This window comes from Malaclemys terrapin, chromosome 2, assembly GCF_027887155.1.
Source record: "Malaclemys terrapin pileata isolate rMalTer1 chromosome 2, rMalTer1.hap1, whole genome shotgun sequence".
NCBI classification, from domain to species: domain Eukaryota; kingdom Metazoa; phylum Chordata; order Testudines; family Emydidae; genus Malaclemys; species Malaclemys terrapin.
This window is the reverse complement of record NC_071506.1, coordinates 23,433,849-23,453,791: the sequence shown is the minus strand read 5'-3', so window position 1 is coordinate 23,453,791 and position 19,943 is coordinate 23,433,849. Positions and strand designations below refer to the sequence as shown.

The window sequence follows — 19,943 nt, the reverse complement described above, 5'->3', positions numbered from 1 at the left end:
AATTCCACACCCCTGAGCAATGCAGTTAAATAGACCTAACCTGTGGTGTAGACTAGGGTGAATTCTCCCGTTGACCTAGCTACCACTTCTCTGGGAGGTGGCTTACCTATGCTGATGGAAGGACCTCTCCCAGTGGCTTAGGTAGCATCTTCACTGAAGCTGCACCACTGCAGCATTTTAAGTGTAGACATAAGAACGGCCATACTGGGTCAGACCAGAGGTCCACCTAGCCCAGTATCCTGTCTCTGACAGTGGCCAATGTCAGGTGCTTCAGAGGGAATGAACAGAACAGGCAATCATCAAGTGATCCATCCCCTGTTGTACACTTCCAGCTTCTGGTGAACAGAGGCTAGGGACACTCAGTGAATGGTATTGCATTCCTGCCCATCCTGGCAAAGAGAGGCTAGGGGACACCATCCCTGCCCCTGACAAACCTAAGACTGTAAAGTGCTGTGTAAATTAAAGCAATCTTATGAAAATTATAGAAGAAAATTTGTAATGTAAGGTTTTGTGTACATGATCGCAATCATAATAGTGAATAGTAATGTACACATGTTTTTAAGAGCGTAAGGACATAGGGCAGGATCCAGCCATTAACTTCAATGGGAGCAGACTCAGACCCTTCGTTCATAAAGAGATCGTCTCAGGACAGCCTGTTCAGTAGGACAAAACAAAGCTAAAACACTTTAGCTAAGCAGTGGGTCTCAATCACCTTAGTGCAGCGGAGCTAGCTGGCCTTGGGGAAGCTAGATGGCTCCATTATCCAAACCTCACTTTAACATAAGTGAATGTGACCCTGTTTCAGATAATGGGATAATAGAGGATGCATTATACATCATTTGTAGGATTAGCTAGGGAACAGGACATTCATTACATAACAGTGACAGAAGTCACAAAGCAAGACAACTTATGGTCTAAATTATTTGGACATACGAATGCCAGTCATAGAACATGATGCAGTTGTTTTAATTGCATATCGTCATATTTCTAATACATTAAACATTTGATCCTCTTTTACTCTGATCGTAAGTTGAGTTTGGTTTTCTTCCACAAATGTGTTGGCACAGTCATGCCACATGAAAGCTCCCCAAGTCATTTTGCAATTCATTAATTTTTTCCATTACTAATACTTTCCATATTCTCTCTAGACAGTCTTTTAGCCTTGGGGATTTTCTTTTGATACAATCTTATGAGCCACAACTAGTAATAAAGAGGTGAATTTTATATGTTTGCTTTCATATTTTCCTCTTACTGGGAGTGTGCGAGGAAGGATTATCCAGTTATTAGGGCACTAGCTTGAGAGTCAGGAGACCTGGATTCAGTTCCCTGATATGCCACAGCCTGCTTCTGTGACCTTGGGCAAGTCTCTTAGGCCCAGATCCACAAATGTATTTAGGCTTCTAATTTTCATTGACATCATTCCATTCAATGGAAGTTAGGTGCATAATAATACCTTTGTGGATCTAGGCCCTGGTCTCTTTCTGCTTTGTAATAGTACTTTCCTTCCTCACAGGACTGTTGTGAGGATACATACCATAAAGGTGGTGATGTGCGCAGATAACTGTGGTGATAGGGACCATATACGTACCTTAAACAGATAGTTGTATTGCCAGCAGATCATAAGGAAGGTCAGTTTTTGTGAATCAGTTTTTAACACTGTCACTTTCCCCAAGCCATTTTTCATGGCTCCCTTGTGTTATGTATGTAAAGGAGCTTCTGTCTCTACAAGGTGTTCAGCACACAACACTTCTAAATTAATGTTTTTAACCACGCTAGCATGCAATGCCAGTGGAATAAAAACTCAAATACATTTTCAATATTAATTTTAATTCACTTTTGCTGTAGTCTTGGGAAGATCCTTGTTTGTTACTCAAAGATCCTAATAGCTTCCTTGTACTGGGCTACTTGTATTTTATTTGTAAGTAATGCAAGCTGGAAATGTTAGGGAGTGGACGCTCTCTTAATCACGGCTAAACATTACCTTGTGGAATACTGTGCTTGTCCGATGTGGGTGATACTGTGCCAGTGCTGGAACTCTCTAGTAGTATTGCCTGAGGCAGTTCCCCTTTATTGAGGCACATCAAAGCAGCAAAGGAAATGTCCATTATTTGATCTTACTGCCTGGGGTTCAGTCTTGCATGAAAGTGGGCATGGATATGTGAGGGTCTGCTCTTTGAAACAGTATAGGTCACTGCTGTGAGTAGAATTTTCTTTTGCAGGGACTCAGGTTAGGAAAAATCCTATTGTCCAGAAGCCTGGGGACAACAAAAAACCTCTTCTGGCCCAATGTTATTTGATTACTTACTGTCCACCAAGCTCTGCACTTAAACATCGTGGTGTATTGTCTGACTAGTATATTTGACCTGAGGCTGAAAATGAAAATTGGTCTCCTCTGCTCAGTGCCTTGGGGAATACCAAAAGAATGGTGTCTGTACCCGTTGTTACACTTGAGGAGAGTGCATTGCCAGCACTCGAGAGCTGCCCTTATTTGTTTTTAAAAAGGAATGTAATTCAACTCCTATAAAGCCAAACCATGAAGCCTTAAATGTTACTTTTTATTCACTTCTTATCTAGTAGAATCCCATTGATTTCAGTGACATTGATCATAAGTAATGAAGGGTGTTAAGCAAAAAGACCTGGGATAGGGTTTGCAGAATGAGGCTTTCATTGCAAAGTGGCCTGTAAGAGCTGGGTGAACTATTTGCAATGGACAATTTATTGAGAGCTCAATCCAGCAAAACACAAACGGTGATATTCAGATTTGACCTAACTCTGCTCCCATAGAAATTAATGGGAATTTTCTCACTATTCATCAGCATGGGAGGAGTATGACTGAAGTCAGTGGCAATACTGACATAATTAAAGTTAAGCATGTGCTTAAGCACTTTGCTGGATGAGGGGCCTGATGCATTTAGCTGCTTTTCTGTTTGTGAGCTGTCTATATACAGAGCGATTATTTTCATGTGTTTGCTATTCAAAGTGATTCTATGAATGGTTAATGCAAATATATTTCAGATTATGACTGCTTGTGAACTATTCACAGTATCTATTGTGTCACGTGTCAGCTATTCATACCTCACTGTTCACACTGTGTGATTGGTCTCTTGAGATATGTGGAATTATTTCTGTTCCCAGATTGGATGACCCACAAAGAGCATTCAGGGTGGCCATGGGAACATTTCTGGTGTGAAAACTCATGCAAATAAATCTTCATGAGTATTTAATTGCACAAATATGTGTAGAAAGCAAATGAAAGGGGTTGTGGCTATTATTTGCAAATACTTTGGGCAGGATTCAAGGAGCAGCTGTAGTGACAATTATGTTGTACAGGCTTTTGTGATACTGTTTATTGATTTGGGGCCTGATCTGGCTGTTTTTGAAGTCGAAAGTAAAATTATTGATTTCAATGGGAGCAAGACTGGATCTGTAATTCTGTGTACATTTTATATCGAGCCTTGAATGGGTAATGATATATTGATCCTAAATATGCAGTCGGGTTAAGATGACCTGGACAGAAGTAACTATAAACTACAAAGTTGTCTGCTTTGAATCTTCTGTTCAGTCACCCATTTAGCATAGATCTGTCTAGGGGTGTAAGTGTTTGCAAAGCTACCAAAAAACTGGTCATTCTGGAACACCAGGCTGAAGGCTGGTTCTTGGTTTTCTTCAAACCTAGCAAGGGACATACAAACCTATAAGGAAAGGTTCTATAAATGTATTAATATTAAGAGATAGATGAAAGAAAGTATAGGTCCTCTACTTAGTGGGGAAGAGGAGCTCATAATGGATGAAATTAAGAAGGGTGAGGCTTCATGCCTATTTTGCTTGTCTTCACTAAAAAGGTAAATTGTGACCACATACTTAACACAATTAATATTAAAAACCAGAGGGAAGGAACACAAGCCAAAATAGAGGAATAAAAGTGTAAAGAATATTTAGGTAAGTTAGATGTTTTCAAGTAGTCAGGGCCTGATGAAATTCACACTAGGGTACTTTTAAAAAATAGCTGAAGCAATCTCTGAACTGTCAGTGACTATTGTTAAAATATAATATAAGGCAACATACCCAGAGCTAGAAGGGACCCTAGAAGGTCATTGAGTCCAGCCCCCTGCCTTCACTAGCAGGACCAAGTACTGATTTTACCTCAGATCCCTAACTGGCCCCCTCAAGAACTGAACTCACAACCTTGGGTTTAGGAGGCCAATACTCAAACCACTGAACTATCCCTCTCTGTTGAGTTGATAGCTCTTAGAAGACAGGTAAGGTCTCAGAGGACTGGAGCAGGACAAAGCTAGAACCTATCTTTAAAATGAGGAACAAAGAGGACCTAGGGAATTATAGACCAGTCAGTCTGACTTTAATACATGGAAAGATACTGGGAAAAATTACTAAAAAATCAGTTTGTAACTACCTGGAGGATAATAGGGTTGTCAATATGGATTTGTCAAGAACAAATCATTCCAGGTCAGCCTAATTTTTTTCTTTGACAGGGTTACTGGCCTAATGGATAGGTAGTAGCTGTGCACCTGATATATCTTGTTTTTAGAAGGCTTTTAATGCAATCCCACATGACATTTTCATAAGCAAACCAGGAAAATATGGTCTAGATGGAATTACTTTAAGTCGGGTGCGAAACTGGTGGAAATACCTTACTCAAAGAATAATTATCAGTGGTTTGCTGTCAAACTGGGGGGAATGTATCTAGTAAGGTCCTACAGGCCTCTGTCCTCGGGCCGGTGTTATACAATATTTTCATTAATGACTTGGACAATGGAATGGAGAGTATGCTTAGAAAATTTGCTGATGACATCAAGCTGAGAGGTGTTGCAAGCACTTCGGAGCACAGGATTAGAATTCTGAACAACCTTGTCAAATCGAAGAATTGGTCTGAAATCAACAAGATGAAATTCCATAAAGTCAAGTGCAAAATACTATAGTTAGGAAAACATAATCAAATGCACAACTATTTATTTGGCATATGCAATACAGGCAAGCCAAGCCACAGCGTTCTTTTCAACAATGTTCAAGGCACGAAGACCTCCAGGAAGTTGAGTCATTTTTCAGTCCTTAACAATGTGTGTCATGGTTTGTGGCTGCCCACATTGATATAGTGGACTGTCTTTAAAACACCACCGAAATTCTGCTGCAGCACAACTACACAGTGGTGAATAACTGATTAGGTGGTAGTACTGCAGAAAAGGCTCTGGAGTAAAAGTGGGGTAAAAGTGGATCACAAAGTGAATATGAGTCAACAATATGATGCAGTTGTGAAAAAGGCTAGTGTCATTCTGGGATGTATTAACAAGCGTGTCATATTTAAGACATGGGAGGGAATTGTCCTGCTCTACTTGGCTCAGCTGGAGTACTTTGTTCAGTTTTGTGTGCCACACTTTAAGAAAGATGTCCGCAAACTGAAGAAAGTCTAGAGAAGAGCAACAAAAATGATAGAACGTTTAGGATTGGTATACACTACACAGTTCGGTCAACCAGAGGTAGCTTACATCGGCCTAATTGTGCAAGTGTCTACACTTTAATTTGGCTCCTATCGACAAAAGTGCCCCATCATGCCAACTTAATAACATCACCTCTCTGAGGGCTGTAAAGTCATGGTTGATGTACTTAGGTTGACACAGTGGGAGTGTAGACACTGCATTACTTACATCGACCCTAAGTCCTCCAGCAGCTGTCCCACAATGCCCCAGAGTGACCACTCTGGTCACCACTGTGAACTCTGCTGCCTAGAAAGCCCTCCTCCCTTTAAAGCCCCATACATTTTTGAAATTCCTTTTCCTGATTGCCTCGCTTGGCAAGCACATCTAGTAGCTCTCCATTGTTGAGTGCAACTGCCCAGTTGGCCATGCCTGCTTGGAGTAGACAGAAGATATGGATCTCCTAGGCCTGTGGGGAGAAAAGGATGTGCAAGCACAGCTCTGAACCAGGCCTACAAAGAGCTGCATGTCATACTTAGTGGAGACCCAGCCACCACTCCCCATAGCACTGTGGATACTTCCATGAGACACCCACGTCACAGGCCCCTGCCATGAACAGCCATGAACTCACCTACCTCTGCAGCCCACTGAGAATTCAATCTCAGGACCTCCCTATATCCCCTCCCCACAACGTTCCACATGTCATTAGGGGTCGCTGCACTACCCCTATCACTCCTCCCCAGGAGACATTAAAGACAATCACAGCTTCTCATACACTGACCTGTGAAAGCCATGGTTGGTGTATGTGTAGCTGAAATGGACATGACTGTCCTTTCCACTTAAAGTTCTTTTCTCTTGTTTTATTAAGTTTTTAAATTGCCAGGGTTTTTTTGCATTGTTTTTGTTACAGAATAAAATTCTATTATTTGGAACATAACTAGTCTTCATTAGTTCACAACATATGCTGGCTGGTACTCATCAGTTCTTAAAGCAACCAATTACCTGTTACTGCACAGTGTCACACAACTCAGAAGACCATTCACAAATAAAATTAATAGGTGTATTGACAATGTTATATCAGTACACATACAGCAATCACCACACAATTCATGCCACGCTGCAAAAGAGCAGGGCCAGATAGAGCACACCACTACAACACTACTCTGACTCACTATAAAATGGTCTTTCAAAATCTCCCTGAGCTGTATAGCTCTGCATTGAACTCTTCTAATAGCCCTTGTATCTGGCTATTCAAATTCAGCAGACAGCTGCTCCACCTCCACCCCAGCTGAAACTTTTCCCCCTTTGCTTCATAGCTATTATGCAGGACACAGCAAGCAGCTATAACCATTGGGATATTTTTCTCATTGAGGTCCAGTCTTGTGAGTAAACAATGCTGGCATCCTTTCAAACAACCAAGGGCATATTCAACTATCATTCTGCACCTGCTGAGCCAGTAGTTGAAGCATTCCTTGGTGTGGTCGAAACGTACGGCTGGTGTATGGCTTCATGAGCCAGGGGAGTAGGAAGTAGGCTAGGTCGACCAGGATCACTATTGGCATTTCAACATTGTCAATGGTAATCTGCCGGTTGGGAAAGAAAGTCCCTGCTTGCCACTTTCTAAATAGTCCTGTGTTCTTAAAGATGTGAGTGTTATGCACCTTTCCTGACCAGCCCACAGTGATGCCAATGAAGTGTCCTTGGTGATCCACCAGTGCTTACATAACCCTAGATAAGTAGTTGATCTATTTTGTAGCAAGGTGATCTGGTGCCAAAATAGGGATATGCGTGCCGTCTATCACTCCCCTGCAGTTCAGGAACCCCACTGCTGCAAATCCATCCACTATGTCCTGCACATTGCCAAGAGTCACTGTCCTGCATAGCAGGAGGTGATTAATGGCCCTGTACAATTGCATGACAATGGCCGCCATGGTGGATTTCCCAATTCCAAATTGATTCCCAACTGACGAGTATTAATTTGGCATTGCAAGTTTCCACAGTGTGATCACCACTCATTTCTCCACTGTCAGCGCAGCTCTGTTTAGTGCCCCTGTGCTGGAGGGCTGGGTAAGCTCAGCACACAGATCCAGGAATGTGACCATGTACATCCAAAAGTTCTGCAGCTACTGCTTGTCACAGAGCAGTAAACCAGCCTTATGATGTGATCCCTTGTTTCTTGGGCCCAGAAGTGCGCTCCACCATTCGCAGTTGCTCCGTGAATGTCACCAACAACCTTGAATTGGTTCTCACTATGTCCCACAGCAATCTGTCCTCCAAGGAATCATCATGTTTCCTGCGGCTCTTGTGGCTCTGCAGAGACAGTAGGATCATGCACCCCGTGCTTGCAGCACTCATGACAATAGTACAGAACTGTGCAGGCTCCATGCATCTATTGGAGATGTGGGATTATGAAAAAATTCTGGGATACAGATGACATTATGGGAGGGAGACAGTTGCAAACTGGGAAGTAGACCCCATTCTCCTAGTCACCCCTTGCAACTCTTTTCAGCCCCATCATTCAATGTCCAAACTTCCTGAACAGTGGCGAGTTGCATACTGGGATACCTACCCATGGTGCACTACACTGTGCATTGATACAGGCACTCCTGATACATGCACACGCTGGCATCACCAGGAGCCAAGTGTGCATGCACACAAGCAATATACTAACTGTGGCAGCTGTATGTTGATGTATCTTGAGTCAACATAAGTTTGTAGTGTAGACATGGCCTTAGAAAACCTGACCTATGAAGAAAGGTTAAAAAAACTGGGCATGTTTAGTCTTGTGAAAAGAAGACTGCAGGGAGACCTGATAACAGTCTTCAAATATTAAGGGCTGTAATAAAGAGGATGGGGATCAGTTGTTCTCCATGGTCATTGAAAGTTGGAGAAGTAATGGACTTAATCTGCAGCAAGGGAGATTTTGGTTACACATTAGGAAAAACTTTCTAACCATAAGGACAGTTAAGACTGGAATAGGCTTCCAAGGGAGGGTATGGAATCTCTGTCATTGGAGGTTTTAAAAAGGTTAGACACACACCTTTCAGGGATGGTCTAGGTAAACTTGTTCCTGTGTCAGCATGGGAGGATGGGCTAGATGACCTCTCAATGTCCCTTCAAATCCTACATTTCTATAATTTTATGAATCTGTAGTTTGCTGTATTCCCATTGTTTGGCTGATTAGAGGCCCACCTACATTCTACAAGATGTACACTACAAAGCTGTTCTCAAAATGAGTCCCTCTTTGGGTTCTCATGTTGAACAGCTATTGAAATCTTCATAAAAAGATGAATTTTCAGGACAGGTTAATGGGAGCTTTTGAGACATTCATTATGAGGAAGTAGTTTTAGGGGCTTTTTTATTTTAATCCAGGGAAATTGATTTCCTATTCACATGCTTTGGTTAATGTACAAGCACATGCCTTCATAAATAGTCAAAGATATTCAAGAAATGTCAAGAACAATTCAAAAGGCTAGTGAATGTCTACAGGAAAGTTTTTAATAAACTCTTCAAGAATAAGTATCAAGTATTTCAAGGTCAGTACCGCTCTTACACTGAGACGCTAAACTACAACTAGGATGTCACATCTTAGCATTTAATAAAAAAAACACAGTGTGGCCACTTGCTCATTATAGCCTCGATTCTGCAAAGACTTACAGATGTTCTTATAGTAAAGCAGGCAAGTAGTTCCATTGGCTTCAATGGGTCATGCACTTAAACTATAAGGGGTTTTCAGGATCGGGGACTTGCCGCAAATGACTGGGTTTTTGTGGTCCGATACTCCAATTGCCTGTACGTATGCCAACCATTTCCTTAAATGTAATGTATAGTCATCATTTTAGGGTCTGATGCTGCCAGCCCTTACTTATGCATGCACTCCTTATTTACATGAGTAGTCGCATTGACTTCAGTGGATAAGGGTTGTGGGATGAAGGTCTACAGCTGCAGTCAGACAGACTCTCATTTTATATGTATGGTTAAAATGTATGTATTTAAGATTATGGGCAAGGTGCCGGCATGAGATCTGGAGCAAAACATGCCAAGAACCAAACTACCCAAATATAATAGCCAAATACACAGATTTAAAACAACCAATGTATATTCAGTAAAAGATCACTCTGATCCCATGTCATTTGAAATGACACAAGGCTCTGCTTATAGGCAGAGTTCTTGATAAATTGTAACAGCTGGTGGTGTCATGGAGTAGTGTTTATACAACGTAGGGCTTGTCTTCACTATCGTGCTAAATCAATGCTGCTGCAGCACGTCTGATGAAGACACATTACATTGACAGGAGAGCGCTCTCCTGTCAACGTAATTACTCCACCTCAACAAGAGGCAGAAGCTACATCGGCAGGAGAGCATCTCCCACTGACAGAGCGTGGCGTAGACACCACTTTAAGTCGACGTAAGTTATATCGCTCAGGGGGTGGTTTTTTCACACCCCTGAGTGATGTAACTTACATCGACTTAAGCGGTAGTGTAGACAAGCCCTAAGTATTTATCACCTAAAGTAATCTTAATAGAAAGATTAATCTTGAAGAAAATTATTCTGACTCTGCAAACAATAATTAGAAATACCCTATGTGAAACAGTTTTGAGGACAGAGTTAGCTCTCCTCATAAAGGCATTTATAAACCTGTAGTTTAAAAACCAAACTGAGATTGATTCTTATTTATATTAAGGGCTTCTCTTGCTATGTATGCACAATAACTCTTAAGGTGAGTGTGGTAGTCCTTTTAATTCAATGTGACTGGTCATTCAGGGACGGACTACAGCTTGAGTTAGTACAACTGGTCAGATGCTAATCCAATCAGTCTGTGCAGTAATCAATCACTCTCTGCAGCTCAGGTGTTATTTTGCAGCGTGGCTGCTCTCTCTAGAGGTAGGCTAACATAAGAGGAGTTAACTCTGCAGTGAAAACATGGTCTAAGGGTCTACACTGCAATGAGAGGAGCGATGGCAGCATGTGTAGACATAACCAAGCTAGCTTGGATCGTGTTAGCTCCAGTAACAGCAACATCGCAGAATCATAGAACTGGAAGGGACCTCAAGAGGTCATCTAATCCAGTCCCCTGCACTCATGGCAGGACTAAGTATTATCTAGACCATTCCTGACAGGTGTTTGTCTAACCTGATCTTAAAAATCTCCAATGATGGAGACTCCACAACCTCCATAGGCAATTTATTTCAGTGCTTAGCCACCCTGACAATTAGGAAATTTTTTCTAATGTCCAACGTAAACCTCCCTTGTTGCAGTTTAAGCCCATTGCTTCTTGTCCTGTCCTCAGAGGTTAAGAAGAACAATTTTTCTCCCTCCTCCTTGTAACAACCTTTTACATACTTGAAAACTGTTATCATGTCCCCTCTCAGTCTTCTCTTTTCCAGACTAAACAAACCCAGTGTTTTCAATCTTCCCTCATAGGTCATGTTTTCTAGACCTTTAATCATTTTTGTCACTCTTTTCTGGACTCTCCTGAAATGTGGCGCCCAGAACTGGACACAATACTCCAGTCGAGGCCTAATCAGCGCAGAGTAGAGTGGAAGAATTACTTCTCTTGTCTTGCTTACAACACTCCTGCTAATACATCCCAGAATGATGTTCGCTTTTTTTGCCACAGCATTACACTGTTGACTCATATTTACCTTGTGGTCCACTCTGACCCCCAATTCCCTTTCCGCAGTACTCCTTCCTAAATAGTCATTTCCCATTTTGTATGTGTGCAACTGATTGTTCCTTCCTAAATGGAGCACTTTGCATTTGTCCTCATTGAATTTCATCCTATTTACTTCAGACCATTTCTCCAGTTTGTCCAGATCATTTTGAATTTTAATCCTATTCTCCAAAATACTTGCAATCCCTCCCAGCTTGGTATCGTCCGCCAACTTTATAAGTATACTCTGTATGCCATTATCTAGATCATTGATGAAGATATTGAACAGAACCGGACCCAGAACTGATCCCTGTGGAACCCCACTTGTTATACCCTTCCACCATGACTGTGAACCACTAATAACTACTCTCTGGGAACTGTTTTCCAACCAGTTTTGCACCCACCTTATAGTAGCTCCATTTAGGTTGCATTTTCCTAGTTTGGTTATGAGAAGGTCATGCAAGACAGTATCAAAAGCTTTACTAATGTCAAGATATACCACATCTACTGCTTCTCTCCTATTTACAAGTCTTGTTACTCTGTCAAAGAAAGCTATCAGGTTAGTTTGACATGATTTGTTTTTGACAAATCCATGCTGACTGTTACTTATCAACTTATTATCTTCTAGATGTTTGCAAATTGATTGCTTAATTATTTGCTCCATTATCTTTCTGGGTACAGAAGTTAAGCTGACTGGTCTGTAATTCCCTGAGTGGTCCTTATTTCCCTTTTTATAGATGGGCACTATATTTGCCCTTTTCCAGTCTTCTGGAATCTCTCCTGTCTTCCTTGACTTTTCAAAGATAATTGCTAATGGCTCAGATATCTCTTCAGTCAGCTCCTTAAGTATTCTAGGATGCATTTATTAAACTCATAGAATCATAGAATATTAGGGTTGGAAGAGACCTCAGGAGGTCATCTAGTCCAATCTCCTGCTCAAAGCAGGACCAACACCAACTAAATCATCCCAGCCAGGGCTTTGTCAAGCCGGGCCTTAAAAACCTCTAAGGATGGAGATTCCACCACCTTCCTAGGTAACCCATTCCAGTGCTTCACCACCCTCCAAGTGAAATAGTGTTTCCTAATATCCAACCTAGACCTCCCCCACTGTAACTTGAGACCATTGCTTCTTGTTCTGTCATCTGTCACCACTGAGAACAGCCTAGCTCCATCCTCTTTGGAGTCCCCCTTCAGGTAATTGAAGGCTGCTATCAAATCCCCCCATCACTCTTCTCTTCTGCAGACTAAGTAAGCCCAGTTCCCTCAGCCTCTCCTTGTAAATCATGTGCCCCTGCCCCTAACCATTTTCGTTGCCCTCCACTGGACTCTCTCCAGTTTATCCACATCCCGTCTGTAATGGGGGGGCCAAAACTGAACGCAATAATCCAGGTGTAGCCTCACCAGTGCCGAATAATCACTTCCTTCGATCTCCTGGCAATGCTCCTATTAATACAGCCCAATATGCCATTGGTCTTCTTGGACATTTAATCAGGCCTGGTGTCTTGAAGACATCTAATTTGTCCAAGTAATTTTAACTTGTTCTTTCCCTATTTTAGCCTCTTCTGAGCCTACCTCATTTTCATCCTTAATATTTGTTGGCTGACTGGCATTCAAAGTATGCCCATAAAAGCTCAGCAGCATTAATGTGGGCATCTTTTTCACGTGGTCGACTGCGGAATATCCAAGGCCATATTTTATGGTCAGCTAAAGCAAGGCACTCATTCTCACAGTGGCCAGTACAAATGATATAAAAACACACTGAAGTCAAACTTGAAGTCATGGCAGGTTGACCCCAGCAACTGGGAAGCAACAGCCCATGACAGAGCAAGGAGGTGTCAGATTTGTCATGTCGCTGTTAACCGCTTTGAAGCAAGGTACATTAACACCTTATGTGAAAAACATGAACAGTGCAAAGTATACACCAAAATTAAATGGTCATAGACAAGCTTGTTTGTAACACATATAATCCTGTTTGCAGGTTTCGCATTAGTCTGACTTCGTGCATACATATTCACCTGTAGTGCTTCCAAAATCCTTATATGTGGACATCAACATGATTCTCCATCATAATCATCATCAGTGACACCTTTGGTTGCAGCATAGATATATCCTAAAGCCATGTCTACACTACGAGGTCTACATGGGCATAGCTGCTTCATGGTTGCTATGCTGGCATAACCCCATAGTGTGGATGCAGCCTGGATTGATGGAATGGGTTTTTCCACTGGTGGAGGAATACTACCTCCCTCAGCAATGGTAACTAGGTCAATGGAAGCATTCTTCTGTCGACCTAGCTGCATCTACACTGCGGGTTAGGTCAGCATAGCCATGTCACTTAGGGATGTGGATTTTTCACACCCCTGACCCTGAGTGACATAACATGTCAACCTAAATTTTAAGTGTAGACTAGGCCTAAGACTCTTCCATTGCTCAGGCATTGTAAAGTAGTCTTAACATGGGTGTAAGGTGGCTTTAGTGCAAATGAGAATCAGATCTTCAATCTTCTGGCCTCAAAGGATAATCTTTTGAAACAAGGTAAAATGATTTTATAATAATATAATTACTATATGTGTATAATAGCTTTATAGCTGGCATAATGCTTTAATACTAAAATAGCTAGGTTAATTCAGAAGATTAATAGATTTTAAAGTCAGCACCACTCATCTAGTCTGACAGCAGACTTTCACCTAGTTCCTACAGTAGATGGAATAATTCTTCGCTGCTGGCTGGGTAGCATGCCTACAGAAAAACTTGAGGGTTAATAAAAGTTTCTGAGGAATGCTCTGCTCAATATTGTGGATTTAAAACTTGTGAGTCAAGGATAATCCCATGTATCCATCGCCTTGACAGGGAATTTATTGCCCAACCCTGTAGATCCAAGAGCAACTACAAAGAATAACTGGTCCCTCCATATGGCTCCCTCTGTCTCCCCCTCTGTTCTGACAGCACAGGTAATCTTAACCCTAAGAGAGACTATCACAGAGCTCAATGATTTACAAATGCAAACCCTTCCAAGTTAGTTTGCAAAGCTGTTTCAAACCATTTTGCAGTGTTGCAGTTCTCTCAGGATGAGAGAGACACAGAGGGTGAGGTAATATCTTTTACTGGACCAACTTCCATTGGTGGAAGAAACAAGCCCAGACCTGAAAAAGAACTGTGTGGATCTGGGAAGGTTTGTGTCTTTCACAAACAGAAGCTGGTCCCATAAAAGAAATTACCTCACCCACCGTGGCTCTTGCAAGCTGTTTGTCAGAATCAGTTCATGTGTTTTCTCAGACCCAAGAAGGTTCAGGTTTGACTAAACCAGATGTTTCCATGGTTTAATCTTATTGCAAACATGTGGACAAGTTTCAGATTTAAACAATTTGCATGAGTTCACATAGATTTATATGGGTTTGTATGAAGTTTACTAGTCCTCTGGACCTCAACATGCAACAGACTAAAAGGCAGACATTACCATGTGACTTGCCTGTGTGACCTTACCCAGCAAACAAAGTTTGAACTTTCAAATACACCATGAACAATAGCCTTAGAACACAAGTGGATAGAGCAAAAAAAGTACAATAAAAATCAAAAATGTGCAAAGAGTTCAAAAGATATAAAAAGAAGTTCTAAAGATGCACTGCTGATTTATAAATGGAGAGTGAACTCATACCAAGTCTAATTCCAAGTACTTTTACAGTTCAAGTCAAACATTTCACACAGCTCTAGGAATTACTGCCGGAAATGAAGAGGAATTTCACGGGAATGAAGCAGTTAGACTTCAATGTAAAGACTATGATAAACTTCAGTTAAAATACAGCAATTGGAAGAATAAAACATGTTTTGGTTAAAATAAGTTTTGGGATAATGTTTCTCTTACAAACAGAGAAAGGGTAAATCTATAATGGATTATTTATAATGGCTCATGTACTAAGATTATGGGATCTAGTGAGAATTATTTGTGTCTCAGAATTGTGGACAGTCTGGTTCTTTGACTGTTAGAGCGTGTCTACACAAACATTTAGTTTGCGGCAAACTGGGGTGTTAAATCTACCCTGCTGCACACTAAGTGTCCAGGTGGATCTTGCTTCCACACACTAGCAGTTCCTTAGTGTGCTGTGATCTACTCCTAATTCAGAGGAGCAGATCAAGTGCACCAAGGAACCGTTAGTATGCAGCAGCAGGGTCCACACAAACACTTGGTATGCGGCAGGCTACCAGGTTTATACCACAGCTTGCCGCAAACTATGTTTGCATATGCAGTAGACCAGAGGTTCTCAAACTGTAGTCCGCAGAACACCAGTGGTCTGCGAGCTCCATTCAGGTGGTCCACAGATAGTTCTCTCTAAGATGCGTGCCTGGGTGGCCGCACACAAGAGAATGAAGGGCCACCCACCTATTTAGTGGAGCTGCGCAGGCGTGGCTCCACTAATTAGGTGCCTGGACCCTGGAGAAGATGCACATGTAAGGTGAGGTGGTGGCCTTGGGGGGAATAGGGAGTAGGTGGGATGGGGCAGTGGGGTGAAAAGAGGGGGTGGAGGGAATTTGTGATGTGCAGAGCTGCGGCGGTCAGAAAAAGAGGTACAAACAACATTTGGAAAGATCATTACGTGGTCCGCCAAGACCCTCAGAAATTTTCAAGTGGTCTGTGGAAAAAAAAAAAAGTTTGAGAACCACTGCAGACTATACCTCTCTAGCACCCCCTTGGGGAGAATGTGGGCACTGCTCCTGTCTCAGAGTCCAGGGCACAGCCCTATGGCTGTATTGTTCAAGGCAGCAGAGGGAAGTTCAAGTAGTCTAGACAAAGCATCAGTATGCTTCTTCAGCTACAAAAAGCAGAGCTAGGACTTTGGGAAGCCAAAGGGAACCAAGGGAGCGGGAGAGAGAGAGAGAAACAGAGAGAGAGAGAGAAAAGATCCTCCCTTTTAAGGACCTGCCCACATCCAGGCTTAACAACTCTCATAGGGGCACTGGCTTGAGACGGATCATGCCCAGAGGTGATCTTTAACTCTTTCCTAACTGGGGTGGGGAGCTGCCCCACTATACCATAGACCAGTCTATAGCTGCCCACATGGTCAATCTGTGTAGTCAACAAAGTCTTGCAAACCAATATGCAACTGAAACTATTCACCAAATTTGACCTGAATTTGCAATTTGTTTTGGTGTCCTGCAAAATGCATTTTTTGGCCAATTTACTATTCACCAAAATTATTTTGCCTAGCTCCACTCTTTAATGTGGTGGTTAATGTATATAAATGTTATCCTCTGGAGATTGGCTACAGACTAAAGACAGTTTACAAGTGCTAATACGAACAGGGCTCAGTTTAAAAGCCAAGCTAATTAATGGAGATTCTCCGTTAGCTCAAGCAGTAAAGGCCTCTGATTCTGTAACTAAAGGGCCTGGGCATTATTCCCAATTTTTTCATGAGTGCAGTTTAGTTGACAATGCCTTATTTGTGCATAAGCATTCATTTTAATTCTTCCAACTACCAAAAGAATGGTACGGAGTTGCTCCAAAAGAAGTCCCATCCAGTCCTCCTCAGCTAGAAAGATGATCATCATCATGATGCAGGGACTTAAAAAATGGGGTAAAAAGAATAAATATGGGGTCATTTTGGCAAAGATCATGTGGAGGACCCAGGAAAAAAATTATTCTCCACAAAATATTCCTAAAATGTTAAAATAATCATCGTTTTACTGATATACAGCAGCAAAGCTATGCAGTGTAGCGCTACTCATGGCATTCAAGAGGATAAATTAGCTACAATATTTGGATAAAACAAGAAGGGACCATTATAATATTGCACACAATGAGCAAAGCCCTGCATTTTCTAATTAAGGCCAAAGCTTAGCTTTACAATGAACTATTTGTTGAACTTGAAAAATATAATTTGGGCTCTTTGAATAAATTACTTTCTGCTATGTAATAAAAACAGAGAAACACATGGAATATATTATATCCCCAAATGCTTACAGATTCTTAGAATGGCTGCTGCCTGGCAACTTTTGTACCAGCTGGGAGAGCAAGGACCCAGCTGGCTTGGCAATAACCACCATATTGTACCATGTCTGGCAGATGGCCACTTGACTCTCCTGCAGGGTCTGTATTCTTCCTTTCATATGTCTATGCCAATGGCAGATCAAGAGTGAGTTTAGAAATAGTGGCAGATCTTTCTCAGTAATGCCAATCACTTTCTGCAAATGACAGCATGGTGAGGGATTAATGTCCCACAAAAAGCCAAATCAGGGCTAGAGTGGAGCTCTGGCAACAACTTATCAGTTAAATTTAGAACTCATGAAATGGTGGTCAGAAATTGGCCTTCCCTTTCAATCTTCAATGCTGCAGTTAGGGACAATGTATAAACTCTAAACTTTCTGTCGGCAGTACAAGCTGTAGGGCATGTGTGTCAATTCCAACATGGAGGAAACGATGCAAACATATATATATATATATATATATATATATATATATATATATATATATATATATAATATTTACATTTATTTAGTGCCTTTAATCCAAGTCTCTCAAGGCTCTTTACAAATATTAATTAAATTGTGTGAATTAAGTAAACATCGTTATAGCCATTTTACAGAAGTACAGATGAGGAATCTGAGGCAAAAAGGCTAAGGGGTTTGCCCAAGGTTACACATCAAGGCAGTCAAGTATCAGGGGGTAGCCGTGTTAGTCTGTATCTTCAGAAACAACAAAGAGTCTGGTGGCACCTTAAAGACTAACAGATTTATTTGGGCATAAGCTTTCGTGAGTAAAAACCTCACTTCTTCGGATGCATAGAGACAGTGGCACTGCTGGAAATAGAACTCAGGAGACCCAACTCAGAGTTCCCTAATTTAATCTTGAAAGGAGGTAGGAATACAGAAGAAAACAGCAAAGGAAATATACAATTTGGAGCAATGTTTATCTGTCCATTGAGAAACTTAAACAAAGCAGCAGGATTGAGCTGTTTGGAGTAATGACCTAAGTCTTTCTTCCTTCCCCCCAGGTTCCCATCACTAACTTCAATCATTCTGTGCAATGACCCTGCTTGGCTTTGCAGCATCTGGATAGTATTTTGAAACATACATTGTATATACAGGTATGGACAAACATAACATTTTTAAAAGTTCATCTGGGAATTTTTTTAAACATAGAACCCACTGCCTGTTAAAAATATATTGTGACAGACCCAGACCAGTGGGGTACAGGAGTATGGTAGAGGGCAAATATACTGGTCACTGGATGAGTAGTTTTCTGTTTCCTGAGTGACCAGAGCAGGGGCTGCACTAGAGTAATCAGGAACCTGCTAGAACCAGTTAAGGCAGGCAGGCTAATTAGGACACCTGGAGCCAATTAAGAAGAAGCTGCTAGAATCAATTAAGGCAGGCAAATCAGGGCACCTGGGTTTTAAAAAGGAGCTCACTTCAGTTTGTGGTGCAAGTGTGAGGAGCTAGGAGCAAGAGGCGGAGAGGGTGTGGGTGTGCTGCTGGAGGACTGAGGAGCATAAGTGTTATCAGACACCAGGAGGAAGGTCCTATGGTGAGAATAAGGAAGGTGTTTGGAGGAGGCCATGGGGAAGTAGCCCAGGGAGTTGTAGCTGTCATGCAGCTGTTACAGGAGGCACTATAGACAGCTGCAGTCCACAGAGTCCTGGGCTGGAACCCGGAGTAGAGGGCAGGCCCGGGTTCCGCCCAAACCTCCCAATTGACCTGGACTGTGGGTTCTTCCAGAGGGGAAGGTCGCTGGGCTGTTCCCCAACCCACATGGTGAATCTCTGAGGCAAGAAAATCCGCCAATAAGTGCAGGACCCACCAAGATAGAGGAGGAACTTTGTCACACTATATATTTGTACACTTCTAATGACACCTCCTGCAGAGAGACTGCTGAGTTCTCAGGAATCAAATGCAAAGACATAAGAACGGGCATATGGGGTCAGACCAGTGGTCCATCTAGCCCAGTATCCTGTCTTCTGACAGAGGCCAGTGTCTGGTGCTTCAGAGGGAATGAATAGAACAGGCAATCATCAAGTGATCCATTCCCTGTCATACACTCCCAGCTTCTGGTGAACAGAGGCTAGGGACACTCAGAACATGGTGGTGCATCCCTGCATCCTGGCTAATAGCCATTGGTGGACCTATCCTCCATGAACTCATCTAGTTCTTTTTTGAACCCTCTTATAGGGTCACAGAGACCCAGTCTGTAGAACCCATTGCTCAAATCCCTTCACTGTGTCTCTTCCACTTCACCTACTGTGCTGTATTGTGCTACCTCCATTTACTCCATGTACCTGATACCCACGTTCAAGAGAGATGAGTTCAAACTGGAACAGGTGCACAGAAGGGCTACTAGGATGCTCAGGGGAATAGAACACCTATTTTACCAGAAGAGATTAAGGGTATGGCTACACTTCAAGCTGGGGGCAAGGGGTAATTCCCAGATCGAGTAGACATACTCGTGCTGGATCTCATTGAGTAGAACGCAAAAAATAGAATGTAGCTGTGAGAGGGGCTGTGAGAGACCTGTCAGAGACCCTAGGAACATACTCGGGGCAGCTAGCCCATCCTGCCACTTGCACTGCCACAGCTAAACTCTACTTCGAGCGCACTAGCTCCATCAGAGCTAACGCAAGTATGTCTCCTCCAGATGGGAATCACACCCCCAGCTGAAAGCGCAGATATACCCTTAGCGAGCCTGGCTTGTTTAGCCTAGCTAAAGGAAGGCTGAGAGGAGATATGATTGCTCTCTGTAAATACACAAAGAGGGCAAACCCTAGGGAAGGAGAAGAGCTATTTAAATGAAAGGACAATGTTGGTAGAAGAACAAATGGATATAAAGGGGCCATGAATAAATGTAGGCTGGAAATTAGAAGAAGGTTTCTAA

The 19,943-nt window shown here is 42.2% G+C and overlaps 1 long non-coding RNA gene across 1 annotated transcript in view; it reads left to right on the top strand.

Annotated features, from left to right (window-relative positions):
* The window catches only part of LOC128832907 (uncharacterized), a 133,144-nt gene extending 114,988 nt beyond the window's left edge, over nt 1–18,156 (top strand). The window contains exon 5 of the long non-coding RNA XR_008444081.1: nt 18,070–18,156. This is a non-coding gene — a long non-coding RNA (uncharacterized LOC128832907). The remainder of the gene's footprint in view (nt 1–18,069) is intronic.
* The last annotated feature ends 1,787 nt before the right edge of the window (nt 18,157–19,943 follow it).